We start from the raw sequence: 20,701 nt of genomic DNA, 5'->3' as shown, positions 1-20,701 counted from the left end.
CTTCAAAGTCATGTAAAAACATGTAAATTATAAAAATGATGGAAAGAAATGCCTCTGACATGTTTATCTTGTACCACAAGTGTTAGTATTCAGGCATCTGTACTGGTCTGCCCTTGGGGTTGTAACAGGGTATGTCCTCAGCTTCAGTCACTAAGATCACCTCCTGTGCATATTAAAGGTTGGCCTTGCCCACTTCCTCTCTTTCCCTCTCCCTCCATTTCTACCTTTCTCCCCTTTTCTCTTTCTCTTTCTCCTTCTTTGCCTGTCTCTGTCTTTTCCCCCCATCTCTCTGCCTCTCTCTTCTCTTCTGCTGCTCCTTTACCTAAAGACTGGTCTCCCCACCCTTTTCACATTCCCTTTACCCTAATAAAAAAATCCCTCCTTGTGAGCTCTCCTTTTGTGATGCTTTTTTAAATTTACAACAACAAGGTCTTAGCTGAGAATTAGGTAAAACACACAGCAGATGACTGCTTTGGAGTCTATGTGGCCTGTCAATCTTGATGTTTGATCTAAAAGATAACTGTACCAATGCCACAATTCTCACAGATACAAAAGATAGAGAACATAAATAAAAAAAAACTTCAAGGAAAGGTCACTTAACAGCACTGTATACTCTGTTCTTAGATGAATGGCAAAGCAGCCACCCTAGTCAGCCCTACAGGCCAGGGAGTGGTGACACATACCTTTAATCCCATGACTCAGAAGACAGACGGATCTCTTTGAGTTCAAGGCTACCCTGGGCTACACAAAATCAATCCAGAAACAGATCCAGGTGGTGGTGGTGAAAGACCCTACAGACCCCCTCCTCAGAACCCGCAGCTAGCAGGCTCCCCGGGAGAACGTCCTGTTTGCTTGAAAGATTCTCAGGATCAGCAGCTAGCCTGCTCTCGTGAGAGAAAAACAGGATATCTATAAGATAAGACATCTACAAAGCAGGATGACTTCAAAGGACATCTACAAAGCAGGATGACTTCAAAGTAGGATACTTATAAGATAAGAGCAGGACATCTGCTGCCGGACATCCAAGCTGGGAGAGGAAAACCATTCATGCCCCCCCCCCCCCCCCCCCGCCTCATTCTGATAACCACGCTTCTGCTTCTGTAAATTGCTTTTTGCTGCCCTCTTTCCTATAAAAAGTCCTCCTCCCAGTCTGCAGGCGCGCAAGTCCTCCGAAAGACTTTGCCGCCCGCAGGTACCTGTGTCTACCTAATAAACCTCTTGCAGTTTGCATCCGACTCGTGGTCTCGGCCTGGTCTGTGGGTCCGGGGTCTCCACCTGAGGGAAGGTCCCTACCGGGGGTCTTTCAGTGGTTCACACCTTTAATCCCAGCTTTTGGGAATCACACACCTTTAATGGAGAGAGGTGAAGACAGGAGCAATATGACTGGGCAGAAAGAAGAATATTTTTTGTTTGTGTGAGAGTTGGTAGAGATAAGATCTCTCTAGTTGCTTGACTGTTTTGCTTTTCTGATCTTCAACTTGAACCCCAATATCTATCTCTAGGTTTTTATTATTCATGCAACAGAAATTTCTCTTCCTAAAAGAAAATCAATTTAAGAACCAAAAGGAAGACTAAAGGACTGTTGGCGGATATCAGGAACAAAGCCCATGTCTCACTCATACTTAACAAATGCTCTACACTGAGTCACAGTCTCAGTACTCAAATTTTTCATCATGAGTTTCCACATTTTAAAGGTCACCGCATTTGTCTGTGCTTTCAAACTGTACAAACTTTTAGTCACTTTTCCAGGATTCCCTAATATTAAGTTGCTATACCTCAACATAAAACTGCTGCTTGACATCCAGAAATTTAGTGTTTATACAGTACAAGAAACCTTACTTACTGTAACTTTCCCACTATTTTTATCCTTGGAAAATTCTTTTCCATTTTGACATAGCTATTGATATAGTTTCAATGCCTCTGTTGAAGATACCATGCATTTCAGACATAGACCTTGGGGAAATAGAGTTGGAACTGACCTGCAAGCCTCCTTCCCAAGGACTAGCTGTAGTAATACCTGAAGATGCTATGCAAGCTGCCAAAGGAAAAGAGAAAACAGTCCTACCCAGCTATAAAACTTATGAACCTCAGTGATACCTTTCTGACAAGATACCCCCATGGTACAATAACAGCACAAGGGCACTTTATGACGGGAATGACTAACATCTGTCTAATAGAACTTAAGGTCTACTCAATAGGAGAGAATGCACACCCAGTACTATAAACTTAGCCAATATCTATGGCTAGAGAGGTCCGAGACCCTAGGGGAGAACCCACAATTGCAAAAATCAATATAATTTCTAACCATACTCTAAATGCTTACTCTTATACCCAAAGATAAGGGTAACTCTCACCCCTCCACAAGAACCCTTCTTTTTATAGTAAATAGAGAACATTATAGAGATATACAACTGGTCCACATGTAGAGAATATGTGACCACAGGTGCTCAGTCCCAACTGGTTTTCCTACAATGTAATTTCTACTCCTAAGACCCAGAAAAACCATGGAAGAGGGGGAAGAAAGATTGGAAGAACCAGATGACCCAGGACACTTGTTGCTAGTATCTTCTAGACATAACAGAAAACTGTACCTATGAAATCTCAACCATACAGTTACCTAAACAAGACTTGCATAGCGACGCCACCAGTCAACATGCCAATGCACATGAGGGAAATTTCACAAAGCCCCACCCCTCGATGAAGAGAAGAGCTACAGGCAACTAAGGGTGGCTGACAGGGGGGAATTAGTTTTTCCCAAGAACGAACATCCAGATAGGTTATCCAATCCCAAGCGGTCAACCCTTAACACGTGTACAGCAATATGGCTAGGATTAAAGCCATGGCTTTGATGGCTGGATCCCAGCCCACTCCTTAGCTTTATTCTGAGAGTCTCTCCTCATGGCTATACTTCCTGCCTGGTTACTGGTCAAACAGCATTTATTTAAAATACAAGTGACAGGGTACAGACCATTGTCCCACAGCACAAACCACTAAACACTAATTGATAATTATTTCTGGGTAACTTCCTGTTTAGCACATGACACCACTCAACTTATCCTTTTCCCTGGAAATTGACATGTTTCCTTCTAAAAAGTGAGGAGTACAAGGATTCTAAGATAGCTGGAAAAATGGGAGGCCCTTACATCTTTCTTGCTAAAGGCTAATTCACACATACAGTCCTCGTGTAAATCTTCAAGGACCACTTCCAAGAGACCACGACATTCTGTTGTTGATATAACTGCAGCAGCACGAGGAGCTGGACATGCTCTACGCCTCTAATCCTGCACACAAGGAGCCGGACGTGCTGCATGCCCCTAATCCTGTACATGAAGAGCTGGACATGCTGCCTGCCTCTAATCCTAGCACTTGGGAGGACAGTGGAGCCCAAGCTCAAGCTTGGCCTGTCCTATACAGCAAGTTCCAGACCGTATAGGACATCAGCAAACACCAGCAAAGATAATCAACACGTAAACTCAAGGAAGGCAAGACAGCGAGCTGTGGGAAGCACCACCTACCTGCTTTCCATCCAGGGTACACAGCCTCTTGACCACGCCTGAATCTAGTTTAATGGCTTCGGTGATATCTGTTAGGACCTGCTCAAAAGAATGGGCAGTCCTTTTATAGAGAAGGATCCGCACGGCCTTCCTAGGCTTCACTCCACTTCGAATCACAGTCACTAACTTGGGTTTGATGAGGTCCTTGCTTTCTTTCTCCTCGCTCTTCACAGAGGCTACGACCAAGGCTCGGTTGTACCTTCCTTGATGTTCACAGACCAGTTTGGATTAACGTTTTTGGTGTAATCAACTTTACGAAATGGTTCATTGGAGGTGCACACGTAACTCTCTCCTAAAAAGCAAATAACAATTTTATTAGCACTATATCAGATCTCTGAGCATTGGCCATAATAAGCCTGGATGCATTATGTCTAAATAATGGCTTCTGGAAACCTGTAACTCCTAAACTTGTGGTCACAGAAAGGGGGTGCAGTATAATACCCCTTTCCTTTAACATCCCCCCACCTCCCTTTCTTCCAAAGTACCTAGGTTGGTTTTCAGAAAATTACAGGTATAATGTGAAAAGCACTAGGCCCAGAAATGAAGAGTGAGAACTGGGTTTTATTTTACCCAAATGTCTCACCTTTGATAAGTCATTACTCCACACTTTGATTCTCAGGATCATTAGCTGCAGAATTAAATAAATCAAGTAACTATATTACAAAGTACTTCATGATTCCAAATGAAAACTAATTTATTCTTCATAAAAGCTCATCCTAGCCAGCCATGGTGATATGGTAGAATCCTGTAATCCTAGCTACTCTGAAGGCTAAAGTGGAAAGATCTGAGTTCAAGGCCAGTTTGAACTCAGCCTGAACTGTTACTGCAAAGGGAGAGGGATTGTACTGGGAATGGTAGCTCAAGATTGTAGTCCTAGGAACAGAGGTTAAGGTAGAAAGATTGGCACCAAGTTTAAGGATACTCTAGGCTATGCAAGGAGTTTCAGGCCCATCTAGGCTACACAGTGAGACCCTGTCTCAGAAATAACATAAATAGTTCATTCTGGATGAAATAATTGAAACAAATATATTCATAAAAATTAAAATCCTTCTAATTTCAGTCAAACAGCAATCACTGCATCCTTACACGGTGGACTTATCATATTCAGTTGTAGTATCGTCCATTCAACTACTGAAGCACTGTGAAGTGAAAGGTTTGGCTCCTCAAAGCAGCATACTGCTGGCACTGTTTTCTCTAGAGGAATATAAATTTAAAATAAAACTAAAACTTCAAGTGGACAACTTTTTCTATATCTTCTTAAATGGGAGCAGATATTAAGCTAAAATTATACAGTCATTTCTCACAAAGCTTAATCAGGCTTTTGTTTAATTAAGAAGGGCACAGAGGCTATACTGCTTACCTATCATTTCTCGACATCTAAATTTTTTACATTCCAAAATTTCTAAAATTCCTACTGAAAAGATGGTACTTTTCCAAGAAATATATAACTTACTCAATTATTTTGGTACTGACTTTTTGACATGGAAGGTTACATGCTAAGATTTTCTCTGAGATATAATCACAAAGAACACATTATTTCATATACTTAGTACAAATAGATTCATTATTTATATAGTAATTATATCAGATGAGTCATAAATGTTTTAACCAAAATAATGACAAAGAAAGCCTGAGGATAAGCTAATAATGTCAATATTTACTATTATCAAAATGTTCTCCAGGACCTGATTAGTAGAGAACCTCAGAGATGCCCAAAGGCTCCTGCACAATGAGTGACAGATCAGGGATGTGGAAAGGAATGCTGAGGACATGCCATGTCATCTGTATAGATGCATTGTTAGGGTTATGCCTGGGAGGCACAGGAAACCAATTCTAAACTATATTACCACTCCTACAGCAGCACCCTGAAGTCTTTCCCAACCATCAACACCCAAGTTGTCATCTCCATAGAACCATTTGACAGTATGATCATAAGAAAATTGTACAGAATTTCAAAAATAGTTATCAAATTAATAAAGCCACGCAATGCATATGTATGTATTAGTGAGAAAAATATAATGGTGCTATCACTGAATTTTACAGAAAAAGTACGAGTCATATAAAAAAAATTCGTGCCATTTTTATTTTTGATGAAAACTTGATGAATGTTCTGACTCAAAATGTGTAATAGAAGACTATATAAAAATAACCTTAGCAAGAGAAGATAGTTGTTTCTTAAAACAAGGAGATACTAAGTCAGTGGTAAAGTCTTCTTAAAGATAAAAAAAAACAAGGTAAAAAGAAAGTGAGCAGATTTTCTATGTCCATCTCCTTTGATCAACCAGACCCTGCACAGCTGACAAACCGCCCAGGACACACGCCTTTCAACTCATGCCTTAATTTCCTTCTGTGCGTGGGCTTGGAAGAACAGAAACAAGCAGGAGAGCAAGCACTTCATGTGATTGTGAAGTTAGAGGTAGTTAACTCCTTCCCTGTCCCCCTTTCCCTTCATAATGTTCCTACAAGAAACACGTAGACCAGTTCTATAATTTGGAAAGTTCTGAGTCAAGGTGTCCACAGAATAGAGCTTCACGCTTCCATGGTGTGCATGTGCACATACAGTTTTCTGCACAGTGAGCTTACAAGCTGATGGAAGAGTTAATTTCATTGGTTAAATAAAGAAACTGCCTTAGCCCTTTAATAGGACAGAAAATTAGGTAGGCGGAGTAGACAGAACAGAATGCTGGGAGAAAGAAGCCGAGTCAGGGAGTCGCCATGATTCTCCCACTCCAGATAGACGCAGGTTAAGATCTTTCCTGGTAAGCCAGCTCGTGGTACTACGCAGAATATTAGAAATGGGTTAGATCAATATGTAAGAGCTAGCCAATAAGAGGCTGGAACTAATGGGCCAGGCAGTGATCAAAAGAATACAGTTTCTGTGTAATTATTTCGGGGCATAAGCTAGCCATGTGCACGGCTGGGTGCCGGGGATGCAGCCCTGCCGCTCTTATTACAACAGAGTGGCACCCAACGTGCTAATGAACTCCACATAAAACCTGAGAGGGCTTAAAAAGGAGAGAGAGAAAATTTAAGACAGCTTTTTGCTGTTTGTGGGTTGCATGCCGCAAAGAAATTGACCTGACTCAGCAACAGGAAAAAACTGGCTGTTTTAAAATGCCAGCTTTCTGGGCTGTGCCGCCATCGTGATCTCTGTCTGGCTCCTGTGGGAGACAGAGCTTTTGAATGGAGCATTTGGAGTAAAGTGCTATGGCTTGCTTGATGGCAATGTGGACTGCTGTGTGCCTGGAACTGTGTTTGGCTCAGGGGCACCAAATGGCTCTGAGGCAGGAGGGCTCAGCTCCGCCATGCTGAACTGTGCTGGTCTCAGGCAGGAACTACCGTAATTACCATAATAACAGCGCAGTTAAGGTTTGGACTGAGCAGGACACAGGCGGTACTGTATTATCTGTACATGGTGCAACTTAAGTTTTTAAGAAGTGCTTAACATTTTTAAAAATGCTCCTGGATAGTAAAAACATTACAGATTCACAATAGAACAGATTTCAGACATAGAAGATCTATAAATGAGTCACAGTGTTGGATGAGTGTACATAGGCTTGAGAGAAAAAAATATAGAGAAAAAATAAAGTTAATGCCCTTAAAAAAGGGGGATAAAGTCCTTAAAGAGACAGAGTACAGATAGTTATAGATTAAAAGAAATAAAGAAAAATAAGCAACGTAGAAATGGAAAATTCACAGAGAGTCTGGATTCTTTGTATTATTGTGTTTTCTTTAAAATTTTTGACTGTAAAGAGCTAAGTGCAGAGAGACATTTCATTATATGGGCTGCCAAGCTAAACCAGAATGGATACAAGGGTATTATGATTTCAGAATATGGGTCTAAGGATATGATGCTTTGGAGAGGGTCTTCTTTTGTTTTCACAGAGGATGAGACTCTGTGGATTGCGTCTATCCCAATATGGTATGATAGACCACGCCCTCCTGAAAGGTTGCTGTGAACACCTTCAGAAATTTACTTCACTCAACTGCTGACTGAGATGACCCTGACACACAGGTTACACCATGAAAGATCTGAATACAGTGCCCCCATTCAGCAGGAAGCAGTTTGGAGAAAAAAACTGCGCCCATGTTCCCAAATATTGTTTATAAATGTTCTTTTACATTTAAGGGGGATATGATATAGATATGAATAATTTGCATTGGTGTGGATTTGAAGGTCAATTTTGATATATGTATATGCATATTTCTAATCTTGATTAAGGTATTGTGAATGTATAGTTCATTTAAAAATGTAATGTATATAGGTTGTTAATGGATAATCATCGATAATTGTCAAGCATTTAGTCATGTTAGTTAGATTTTCTAGATGTGCATAGATATATTTCAGCTAGATAGGCATTCTTCATATCTTTCAAAGACTGTAGAATATGGCATTTAATGTTTTAATAACTTAGGGCTTTTCATGATAATGAGACACGTCTGCTCCTGGCAGCACCAATCTACTTCAAGAGGAAGATGGGCACCAAAGAGGCTCCTTAAGGAGTTTGATAGCCATTTGGGCAAGAAACTTCTCTTGCCTGGACTGTTGCATAAACTGGACACAGAGAACCCGCAGAAAGAGGACTGCTGAACTTGCCTAAAGGTGAGATGGTTTTTCAGGGTTCCTGACTCATAAAAGAGTCTGCGAGACATTCTGCAGGACACAGCAAAAAGTGACTGAACTGTCTTTGGAATTTCCTGCTTGATGAAAATGTCTGTTGGATACTATGGGCATAAAGGCTGAAGATGGATGCCCCAACAGTACAAAAGAACTTTGGGTGACTGTCCAGGCAGTGAGATGTCTCTTTCATTTCTAGAGTTTTGGATTTCTTGTTTACTTAGGTAATATTATATCCTCTGGAGTCTCTGATGGAGTTGAAGAATGGATAGATAGTTATAGTTTTCCTTAGTTATGATAAAAGATAGATATAAATATTGTAACTGTAATTCTTGCTTGACAACTGTTTTGTTATATGTAATTTTACTATGTTAAAGTGAAAGCCTTTCTTTTTTGTTTAAACAGAAAAAGGGGAAATTATGGAAGAGTTAATTTCATTGGTTAAATAAAGAAACTGCCTTAGTCCTTTAATAGGACAGAAAATTAGGTAGGCGGAGTAGACAGAACAGAATGCTGGGAGAAAGAAGCCGAGTCAGGGAGTCACCATGATTCTCCCACTCCAGACAGACGCAGGTTAAGATCTTTCCTGGTAAGCCAGCTCATGGTACTACGTAGAATATTAGAAATGGGTTAGATCAATATGTAAGAGCTAGCCAATAAGAAGCTGGAACTAATGGGCCAGGCAGTGATTAAAAGAATACAGTTTCCATGTAATTATTTTGGGGCATAAGCCATGTGGGCGGCCAGGTGCCGGGGACGCAGCCCCGCCGCTCTTATTACAACACACTATCATATAGAAGTTGTAGAACTTGTGAACTATATATCACTATGGATGGTCTGAGTGCATTCCCTAAGAGATCATGTATTGGAAGATTCATTGATCCCCACTGTGATGGTAACTACAGGTAGTGCTTAGTGGGAAGTCCCAGGCTACTTAAGGGAGCGGCTTGTGGATGTACCTCAGGGGTAGAGCACTTCTCTAGCACATGTGAGTTCAATTCTAAGTCCTATAAAACCAATTAAGAAGCAAACAAATGTAAAACATGCCTCATATCCTCAGGAGTGAGTAATAGTTCCTATTGTACCTCTGAGTTGGTTATTGGGAGAGATTAGTTTTGAAAGGGCAGGGGTAGCTATTCCCCAGCCTCATCATCTTTTCATCTGGCAATGATTTCTTCACTTGCAAGAACTCTGGTCATTGTGGTGTCACTTGCCAGGAGACTCTCACCAGAAGCCATTTTCATATATTTGTATTCATGGAGTGTGGGCTCTATAAACTCTTTTTAGATGTACCCAGCCTCAGGTATTCTGTGTAGAAATAGAAAATTGAGAAATAGAGGAAATTGATACCAAGTAATGTCATCATTGTTGAAACTATCTCTGAACATCTTAGAGCAGTGTCTGGAGAGGGGATACTAGAAAAGGCCTAGAATTGTATCCATTGTAAGTTACAGAAGAATTCAGTGACAAGCAGACCAGGAAATTAGTCTCAGATGGAAATGATCTGATTGTGTATAGGAGAAAATCTGTCCTTTTACACAATTTCAAAGAACCAGAGAGCACAGTGCCCATGTCCTCAGATTTTACAGAAGATTGAACTTGAAAGTGATGAACTAGTTTATCTGACAGATGACATTTCTAAACAAGATACAGACATAGCTGGCTTGGTGCTTTTGATTGATTTCCACTGCAAAAGAAAATGTCGTAGAAACATTTGGAAAATCTGTAGTCGAAGAAAATGTGCCGCAGAAGAACAGTGCTGCAAATCAATATGTAAGAGCTAGCCAATAAGAGGCTGGAACTAATGGGCCAGGCAGTGTTTAAAAGAATACAGTTTCCGTGTAATTATTTTGGGGCATAAGCCATGCGGGCGGCCGGGTGCCAGGGACGCAGCCCCGCCGCTCCTATTACAACAGAGTGGCGCCCAACGTGGAGTGTTACCTGCAGATGTTTTATTCTCAAGGAACAGTGCTTATGACAGTGAAGATGGCAGGGTTAGGAAGAAGGAAAAATGATGATGAGTCAATTCTTTGGGAATCTCAGGAGCCAAGGTGTACTTTAGAGCTGTGTTAAATTAAAAATGGATGGTTAAGCTATTGAATCCTGAATGCATCAGTAACTCGATACATACTGCTTCCAGAGAGGAGAATCTAAGCTTTTAGAGGCCAGAGAAGGAATGTCCTGTAAGAGTCAGAAACACTGCTGACACATGCGCGCGTACCCTGTCTTGGGTTACGCAAGTGCTGTGCTTCAGTACTTGAGGGCAGGTTTGAGGGTCAAATCAAGTGGACTTTGGTATTGACTCCCACTTAGTCACTTACTGGCTGTGAGGCCTGAGCACAGATCACTTCTCTGTGAATTCCAGCTTTCCCACTTACAGAATGGCCGTAGAAACTACCTAGCAGAAATATGGTATGGATAATAAGGAATATATTTGAATAGCACAACTTGTAAGACATTGTGTCTCTACTTATCTTAAGTATGGAGTATACACATGGTGGGGGGTCATTGCCTTCTTGGGCTGCTCTGGAGCCTTATTCCTACAACTGCATAGCTATAGAGTCCTGTGGGTCTCTCTATCGAAGCTAGAAGCCTGTGTCAAACTTCGTAGTTGATGATTTTTGCTGCTCTTGCTAAGGAGCCAAGCTTAATTTCCACCATTCAACCATCTGTAACTCCTGTTCCAAGGATGCCTATTCCTCTGGCTTTCATAGGTTCCTTCATTTGTGTGCCTAGACACGCATACAAATGATGGAGGAGTTACTTTCATTTAATAAAGAAACTGCCTTGGCCCATTTATAGGCCAACCCTTAGGTGGGTGGAGTAAACAGACAGAATGTTGGGAGAAAGAAGCCGAGTGATTGCTTTGATTTCCACATGAGAGAACAAACATGTGGTACTCTGATTTCTGTGTCTAGCTTATTTCATTTAACGTTATAGCCTAATTGCATTTATTTGACTGTACAAGACTTCATTTTTTTTATAGTTCAATAATATTCAATTGTGTATATATTTTCTCTATCCATTCTTCTATTTATGAGCATCTAAGTTGATTCAATGTCTTCATTATTGTAAATACTTTCTCAATAAGCAAAAGCATGCAGGCATTTCTTTTGTGGGTTGACTTCAGTTATTTGAATATACACTCGGGAATAGAATAGTTGGATAATATGGCACCTAAATTTTGGTTTGGTTTGTTTTTAAGACCTTCCAAGTGATGACTGTTCTTGGCTGTCAATGTGACTGTAACTGGAATGACTTAGTAAGTCTTCTCTAGGACTTTACTGCTAGCAGTGTAAGAGGCTCTATTCCCCTTCATCACTGGTGTAATAGTTCCTTCTCTGCTGCTGTGGTAAAATACTCTGAGCTAAGGCTCATGTTCTAAAGGCTTGTTCTCCACTTCAACAGTGTTTTGTAGATAGTGAGTGGATTGTTCAATAAACTCTTTGGTGGATTCAAAGTCTGATGAGAGGCAATGAAAAGTTTTGGAGATTGGGTCGAATTGTGTAGTTATAGGCATCAGGTTGCTGTGCTCATGCCCTTAGAATATATTTTGTTTGCTCCCTCTCCCTCCTTCGCTCCCTTTCTTTCCTACTCTCCCTCTCCCTCCACTTCTAGCTAATATGAGATGGGTAGACTAGCTCTTCCACCTGTACCCTGCCTTGAGTTCTGCTTCTACCCAGGCTCACAGCAACAGAACCTATTTACCATAGATGGAAACCTCTAAAACTTGGAGCCAAAATGAGACTTTCCTCTTTTTAAGTTTTTCCCAGTTATTTTTTTATAATGACACATAATTTACCAATACATTTTATAGTTACAGCTCTACTTTCTATTATACCATACAGCATATACATTACTTAGAAAGTAAGTCAAAGGAAACAGAGGTTTAGATAGCTGAGCTAGCTTGGTTAATTCCTTTGTGAGGAAATGGAAGAGTCCAGAGTGACCACTGGAGTAGTCGTGTGTGTGTGTGTGTGTGTGTGTGTGTGTGTAGGTCTGAGGACAAATTGTGGGACTCATTTCTGTGTTTCCAGTTGTAGGGCCTGGGTCTACCCCTGCTCCTGGGGTTCATCTTAAGGACAGTTTCTGGTCAACCAGCTAAAACATTCTGTACAGGTATTCCCTCTGCCCCGCCTGGTGATCAGCTATAGGGCATTGTTTGCTCCATCTTGGGTGTGACATTTTCCCACCTTCCTAGGAATTCCTTGTGCAGCAGCTCAGTATATAAGGATTTCCCCAAAGTTGAATAAACAGCATTAGGCTGATCTCCTTTCAAATGACCCAGGTGTCCTGTGTGTTCTTTCAGTCTCCAGGCCCTTGCCAGGCTCATGTACAGTACAGCAGTGCACGACCTGTACCAAAAGGGTAACACAGAATCAGGTGTTACAATTGGAGGCAACACTGGGATGATCAGGAATTACAGTCGGAGGCCCATCAGCAAGATCGGGAAGTAGGGGACCCCTGAGAGATTGCCCTAGGAAGGCTGGCCAGCAGGTAAGAAATTGAGTGGTGAGGGTGAATTGATAATGGATGCAAGGAATTCTGTTTCAGTATTGTTGGTCGATTAAAAGGCCAATTGATAGTTCTTTTAAAGAAGCAAGGCAAGGAAGGCACCGGTATTAAAATAAGACAGCATAAGAGTTCCTTAAGACAGTTTTCTTTGTGTAAGGTAGATTATTGCCTAATTTTTTTGAGAGAGTTTAGTCCCTGGTTTCTACACACGGGGGGGGGGCTTTAATATTACTAATTGGGAGAAGATAAAGGCTGACCTTCAAAAAGCATTGAAAGAGCGAGGGCCAGAAGAATTCCCCACAGTGATATTTCACTATGGTGCTTAGTCAGAGATGCTCTTCTCAGTGATAATGTCAAAGTAAAAGAGCAATTAGAGAATTTGACCAAAACCTTTGAGGAGATTCAGGATGTAGAATCTGTGAGTTCTATTAAGAGTTTTGAGGAGTGGGAAGTTAAAAGTCATAAAAGGGATTTAAAAGAGAAAAAAGAAACTTTAGAAAAGGAGATTGTAAGGATAAAAAAGAAGTTAGTAAAAGAAGGAAAGAAAGCTTTGCAGAGCCTGTCTTTCAGAAAGAGATTTATTTATTTATTTATTTATTAAAGATTTCTGTCTTCTCCCCGCCACCTCCTCCCATTTCCCTCCCCCTCCCCCAAACAAGTCCCCCTCCCTCGTCAGCCCAAAGATCAATCAGGGTTCCCTGCCCTGTGCAAAGACCAAGGACCACCCACCTCCATCCAGGTCTAGTAAGGTGAGCATCCAAACTGCCTAGGCTCCCACAAAGCCAGTACATGCAATAGGTTCAAAAACCCATTGCCATTGTTCTTGAGTTCTCAGTAGTCCTCATTGTCCGCTATGTTCTGCCAGTCCAGTTTTATCCCATGCTTTTTCAGACCCAGGCCAGCTGGCCTTGGTGAGTTCCCCATAGAACATCCCCATTGTCTCAGTGTGTGAGTGCACCCCTCGCGGTCCTGAATTCCTTGCTTGTGCTCTCTCTCGGAAAGAGATTTTTGTGGAGAGGTAAAATGCAGGAGGATTGTAACGCTATGGTGGGGTTTCCCCACAGTGTGACCTTGGTATGTTGGCTGGCGCAGGAAGGTACCTAGGTTTAGCAACACAGATTAAATTATTGATCTGCAAGGACAGAGGATCAGGCAGCATAACCCTCTGGCCTTTTAGGACATGAAGTAACTAAAAGAAGCAGTTATGGGCCGGGCGGTGGTGGCACACACCTTTAATCGCAGCACTCGGGAGGCAGAGGCAGGCGGATCTCTGTGAGTTCGAGGCCAGCCTGGTCTACAAGAGCTAGTTCCAGGACAGGCACCAAAAACTACAGAGAAACCCTGTCTCGAAAATAAATAAATAAATAAATAAATAAATAAATAAATAAATAAATAAATAAATGAAGCAGTTATGGCCTATGGAACTCATGATGCCTTCACTGCGGCTTTAATGGAATCCTTTGCAGAACTCAACCTTACACCAGTAATTGGATGCAGCTTTGCAGGACTTGTCTTGGGGGGGGGATTATTTGTTATGGAGAGGTGAAATGCAGGAAAATTGCAGAAATACCACACTGAGTAATGCCACTGCAGGTTTCCTCCAGCATAACCTTGATGTGTTAACTGGTGCAGGACAGTATGCTGGTTTAGCAGCACAGATCACTTATGATCCTGCTGTTTATGCTCAGCTGCGGTAAAGTGCGGAAAGCTCTACCTAACAAAGGAGCAGGGTAACTGCTGTGGAAGGTCCTTCAAGGACCTTCAGAATCTTACTCTTGAGTTGGTTGACCACCTGTTACACCTGGGAAGTCCCATTTTTAATGGGAAGTCATAAAGCAATTAGCCTTGGAAAATACTAACAAATAGTGTCAAGAGGATATACGCCCCCTTAGAAATAGTAATTTAAATAACTTTATTGGTTGTGTGGAGACTTTGATGGCACTCACATGTGGCTCAGGTAATTGTTTCTGCCCTTAGGGAGAGTCAGGTGGAGCTAGATCAAGGAATTGTTTTCACTGCAAGAGGTCAGGATTCGTAAAAAGGAATTGCCATGCTCAGGTAAAGGGAAGGTTAACCAGCCCTGGGAAAAAGCCAGGTGTGGCGGCACAAGCCTTTAATCCCAGCACTTGGGGGAGGCTGAGGTAGGACGGGTATCTGTGGGTTCAAGGCCAGGCTGGTCCATACAGTAAGTTCCAAAACACCTAGTGGCTGGACGTGTGGTGCCGTCCACTTCTCCCTGGAAACTCCTATCTTTGTAATTAAGAATGACTTTCAAAAATTGCTTGGAGCCGGGCGTTGGAGGCGCACGCCTTTAATCCCAGCACTCGGGAGGCAGAGGCAGGCGGATCTCTGTGAGTTTGAGACCAGCCTGGTCTACAGAGCTAGTTCCAGGACAAGCTCCAAAGCCACAGAGAAACCCTGTCTCAAAAAAAAAAAATCAAAAATTGCTTGGAGATCTCAATTGGGTCTGGTCCAGTCTGGGGATTCCTACTGGAGTCTTAAAACCACTTTTTGACATTTTACAGGAGAATCCAGATCCAACCTCCTTTCGTAATTTGACACCTCAGACAAGGCAATGTATTACTTTAATTGAGGAAAAGCTTGCCTCTGCTAATATTCATTATAGTCAATCACTGCTGTTGATAATTTTTCCCTCTCAGCATAGTGCTACTGGAGTTTTTTGGCAGCAAGGACCCATCCTATTGGTACGTGAACATGTGTCACCTGTAAAAATTGTTATCTCATATCCATCTACTGTTCTACATGTTAATCAGAAAGGGTATAAACTTAGTTAGCAAACCTTTGGAATGTTACCTGATAAGGTTATTACACCATATACCCAGGCAGAAATAACTTGGCTGAAAACCTTTGCTTGTTTTTATGCATTAATCCCTGCAGGCTTGATAATCATTATCCTTCTGATAAGTTGATCACCTTTTTTCAAAAATCATCCTGTATGCTTTTCTAAAGTCATTTTTTTGCAGCCTCTGGCAGGGGCACGGAATGTGTTTACTGATGGGTCTTCCACCTGGCGAGCTGTGGTGGCCTCCCCTCCTGATTTTGATATTCAGCCTGTTAATGCTAAATCTGCTCAGGTGGCTGAATTGATTGCTGTACAAATGGCCTTAGAGAAATATGCTGATATTCCATTTAACCTTTTTACTGACAGTCAGTATATAAGCAAAATTCTTGCACCTTTGGAAACTGCAGCTTATATTGCCTCTGTATCTCGAGTCCAGATTCAGTTATTGGCTATTCAAACTTTGCTTTGGGTCCAATCTGTTCCCATTTACGTAGGGCATTTGCAGGCTCATACTGACCTCCCTGGTCCCTTGAGTGAGGGGAATACATTGGCTGATCAGCTTATCCACCAAATTTGTATAGTGAGTCAAAAATCTTATAAAGCTACAGAAAATGCTCATAATCATTTTCATCTCAATGCTGGGTCTTTAAGATTTTAAGATTTCTCGAGAACAAGCCACTGATATTGTTTAAAAAATGCTCTCTGTGAGGGGCTGGAGTGATGGTTCAGAGGTTAAGAGAACTGACTGCTTCTTCCTAGAGGTCCTGAGTTCAATTCTCAGCTCACAGCCATCTGTAATGAGATCTGGTGCCCTCTTCTGGCCAGCAAACATACAGACAGAACACTGTATACATAATAAATAAATAAATCTAAAACAAATGCCAGAACTTTTAACTGTTCCCCATTTGGGAGTTAATCCTCATGGGCTTGCTCCTAATCATTAATGGCAAATGGATGTTACCCATGTCCCTTCTTTTGTGCACATGCAATATGTTCAGAGAAACCCTGTCTCGAAAAACCAAAAAAAAAAAAAAAAAAAAAGGAAAGAAATTTGGTCTGTCGGAAACAGTCTCCAGAGCACCTCTTTGACTCCACCTATTTTCAAGCACATTTTGTAGGTTCACTCCTCTTGCCACAGGGGGCCCTCCAGGCACATCAGCTCTGGTATCATCTTCGTGGATGCTAACCGGGCAAGTAATGGTAGGTTGATCTCAGCCACAAGCCCACTAATAAAGGCACCATTATCTGTTAACTTTTATTAACCTTTAGAGGATGGATGTATTCACTACCTCCGTTGAAGTAGCAGATATGATGCCTCAAGTACTTCTGAAGAACACATCATCCATCCATTTGGCATGCTACCTCTGGCTCCCAAGCTCCTGGGACATCAGTGCTGGTACCACCTTTCCACACTAGAGCAGACACCTATCGAGCAACTGGGACCTAGTTTTCCAAACATGTCCCAATAAAGAGCACATCTACTCTCATGTCTCACTCTTTCAGCCTTGTCTCTTTTGTACAACCAGGGTACTTATCTGCTCCATTCTTTCTGCCAGTCTTCTTTCTTCCCATGGCTAGCCCAGTTCATAGGGCTGGTGATAATCTACTATTTCCTTACCAGCCTTTCTTCTTACCCTCTTCAAGGAACAGATGCCTGAGGTCTCTAGGATGACAATTAGCTGCTTTTCCACTCATATCACCTGATAAGCCTGGACCCACAGACTCCTATCTACCCCTTCCCCATGTTGTCCCATGCCTGCAGGAATTAGTCAGACTTGCATGTGTACCCATATACCCAAGAACTCTGGGATGTTTATATGGAAGCCCCACCCAGCCTCATTCCTCCCATTCCAGACCCTGGCCCCTTAGAAAGCCTGTCAAGGGTCAGTTCCTCCCCTGACAAGCACAGGACCATGCCTACAATACTTATGATGCAATAACCCACCTGCCTCGTGGTTACCCCTCATGGTATTCTACTTCCTCACTGAGGCCACCCAGAAGCTGCTTTGCACATTAACCCTAGCCTTTTAATTCAGCTTGATCTGATTTATTGCATCTACAGAGAGACTTAATATCGGGGTATGGAAACATTTCAAGTATAAATGAGAAATTATTACATGAAGGTTTTAAAACAATTGGATGTTATTTTAAGAAAAATGTATTCTTTAACGTGTCTTTTTACTGAAATTGCTAGATAGCTAATTTTCTGTGTGTTTTCACCACAATTTCCAGGTATCTAGTTAAAAATTAGCAGGTTTGGAGGGAGAGAGGTTTAAGCAGTACCTAGGTGAGCCCTCCTTCCGTCAGGCCCCCGGCTTGGGGTGCCCGCCTTCCCTATGGCTGGACACCTGGCTTCAGACTTCGCCTTCTCACCCCCACCTGGTGGGGGTGATAGGTCGGGAGGGCTGGAGCCAGGCTGTTTGGACCCTTGGACTTGGATAAGCTTCCAAGGGCCTCCAGGTGGGCCTGGAATCGGGCCAGGGGTTGGGCCAGGCTCAGAGGTGTTGGGGATCTCCTCTTGTTCCCCGCCCTATGAATTCTGTGGAGGGATGGCGTACTGTGGACCTCAGGTTGGACTGGGCCTAGTGCCCCAAGTTGGCCTGGAGACTTCGTAGCCTGAGGATCAGGCAGGAGCAGGAGTGGAGAGCAACTCGGAGGGGGCCTCCCCTGAGCCAGGCACTGTCCACCCTGGTGCCGTGAAGTTGGAGAAGGTGGAACCAAGTCACGAGGAGTCCCAGGACTTGAAAGATCTGCAGAAGGAGCTAGAGCAGTTTGCCAAGGTGCTGAAGCAGAAGAGGATCACCTTGGGGTACACCCTGGGTATTCTCTTTGGAAAGGTGTTCAGCCAGACCACCATCTGCCGCTTTGAAGCGCTGCAGCTCAGCTTCAAGAACATGTGCAAGATGCGCCCCCTGCTGGAGAAGTGGGTAGAGGAAGCCGACAACAACGAAAACCTTCAGGAGATATGCCAAGTGGAAACCCTGGTGCAGGCTCCAAAGAGAAAGCGGACGAGCATTGAGAACCGCGTGAGGGGGAACCTGGAAAGCATGTTTCTTCAGTGCCCGAAGTCCACCCTACAGCAATAAGCATTATCGCCAAGCAGCTCGGCCTGGAGAAGGATGTGGTCCGAGTGTGGTTTTGTAACCGTCGCCAGAAGGGCAAAAGATCAAGCGCTGATTAGTCCCAATGAGAAGAGTATGAGGCTTTCCGGGGGGGGGGGGGCTGTATCTTTTCCTCTACCCCCAGGGCCCCATTTTGGTGCCCCAAGCTATGCGAGCCCCCACTTTACCACACTCTACTCTCCAGTCCCCTTCCCTGAGGGCGAGGCCTTTCCTACTGTTCCCGTCGCTGCTCTGGGCTCTCCCATGCGTTCAAACTGAGGCGCCTGTCCTGCCTGGGGATGAGGTGAGCTGAGGTGAGGGGGAGAGACATAAATAGAACCTGGAGCCACCACAGCTTTGGGGTGAAGTTCTTTTACTGAGGAGGGGTCGCAAGTACAAAAAGGGTGGGGAAGATGAAGTTCAGTGATGCTGTTTTGATCGTGAGCCTGTCACTCATTCTGTTCTTAAATAATAAATAAAGCCTGGGACACATTGGATGGCAAAAAAAAAAAAAAAAAAAAAAAAAAAAAAAAAAAAAAAAAAAAAAAAAAAAAATTGCAGGTTTGAAAGCTATAGAAGACTGGATTCTTGCTTAACTATGCGTTGGATATAATACAATGTGTTCTTGTTAACACTTAACTTTTTAAAGAAGAAAGAAGCATCAAATTATCACTCAATGGATTTTAAAATATTATGATCAATCACCAGTAATCTCCTTGACAAAAGGGTCATGCAGTTCAGTTCATAATACCTTCTGACAAGAACTCCAGAGAGGTTCACTGGCACAACTAAAGAAGCCTATGAGCCGGGCGGTGGTGGCGCACGCCTTTAATCCCAGCACTCGGGAGGCAGAGGCAGGTGAATCTCTGTGAGTTCGAGACCAGCCTGGTCTACAAGAGCTAGTTCCAGGACAGGTTCCAAAACCACAGAGAAACCCTGTCTCGAAAAACCAAAAAAAAAAAAAAAAAAAAAAAAAAAAGAAGCCTATGAGTAGGAGAAAATCAAGTTTTACACCCTGATCAGAGCAGCGTGACTCCAGAGGGAGAAAATAAACATGGTGCATGTGAAACATAGTAAGATGGGAGGACTGTCTCCCGGATGAGATATGCTTTAATATGCCCCAGAAGCCCCTCTGACTAATGTAGTTGCTTGCAGACCTTCACTGCTTAGATACCTGTTTTATGCCTTCCAACCCAAAAACCTTTTCTTTTTTTTCTTTACTGATCTTTTCTCAGCACAATGGACCAAACCCTAAGCTGCATGCCCTGAAACCCTGGACATTCTTTCTGAATACATCCCATTTCCCACTAGAGTGTTTACAGAATTCTTTTACTAAACCTGAGAGTGTTCTTGATTATAACTTAAAAACCTAATTTCCCCTATTTATTCTTTCTACAGGAGCTGGGGCGATGTCTAGCTTGTCTACTCTATTCGTTTGTTTGGGGTTTTGGTTGTTTCATTTTTCTTTTCCATATTTTGATGTGATCTAACTCAAGTATCTGAGTAATGTTTATTTTATCTAAGAAGACCTGAAAAATGAAAACATCTGTTTCCAATGATTTGGGTTTGTAAAACAAATGGAGAGGTTATTTTCTTAAAGTGAGATTCAGAGCTCTGTATTCATACTAATCCTCAGAGAAATTGTTAACAATTCTGTGATCTTGAAATGTATCTTCTGGGTGGCTGGAGAGATGGCTCAGAGGAATAGAGTACTGGCTGCTCTTCCAGAGGTCCTGAGTTCAATTCCCAGCAACCACATGGTGGCTCACAACCATCTGTAATAAGATCTGGTGTCTTCTTCTGTACTTCAGGAAGAAACCATGAAGGAAGAAACCTATATATACATAATAAATAAAAATTTTTTTTAAAAAGAAATGTATCTTCTGTAGATCACAGAATAGACTTTAGGTTTTATCACTCAAAACTTCCCTTACTGATAATATTTAACAACTACTTTCCAAATTCAGCATGCGAGCTACAATTTCTCCACATCCCCCAACCAAGGTAGTAAGGCTAATTTAAGGCCATACTTTGAAGCAAGGATTCATGATTCAAATTCTCTTGTACCAATAATATTTCCTCCTTTTTTATTTTTGGTCCTAATATTGTC

General features: G+C 42.3%; 1 pseudogene; it reads left to right on the top strand.

The window, feature by feature from the left end:
* The first annotated feature begins 17,826 nt into the window (after positions 1-17,826).
* On the top strand, positions 17,827-18,870 carry LOC130869966 (POU domain, class 5, transcription factor 1-like; annotated as a pseudogene).
* The last annotated feature ends 1,831 nt before the right edge of the window (positions 18,871-20,701 follow it).

Source organism: Chionomys nivalis, chromosome 2 (assembly GCF_950005125.1).
Source record: "Chionomys nivalis chromosome 2, mChiNiv1.1, whole genome shotgun sequence".
NCBI lineage: Eukaryota > Metazoa > Chordata > Mammalia > Rodentia > Cricetidae > Chionomys > Chionomys nivalis.
This window is presented reverse-complemented; position numbering and strand designations above follow the sequence as displayed.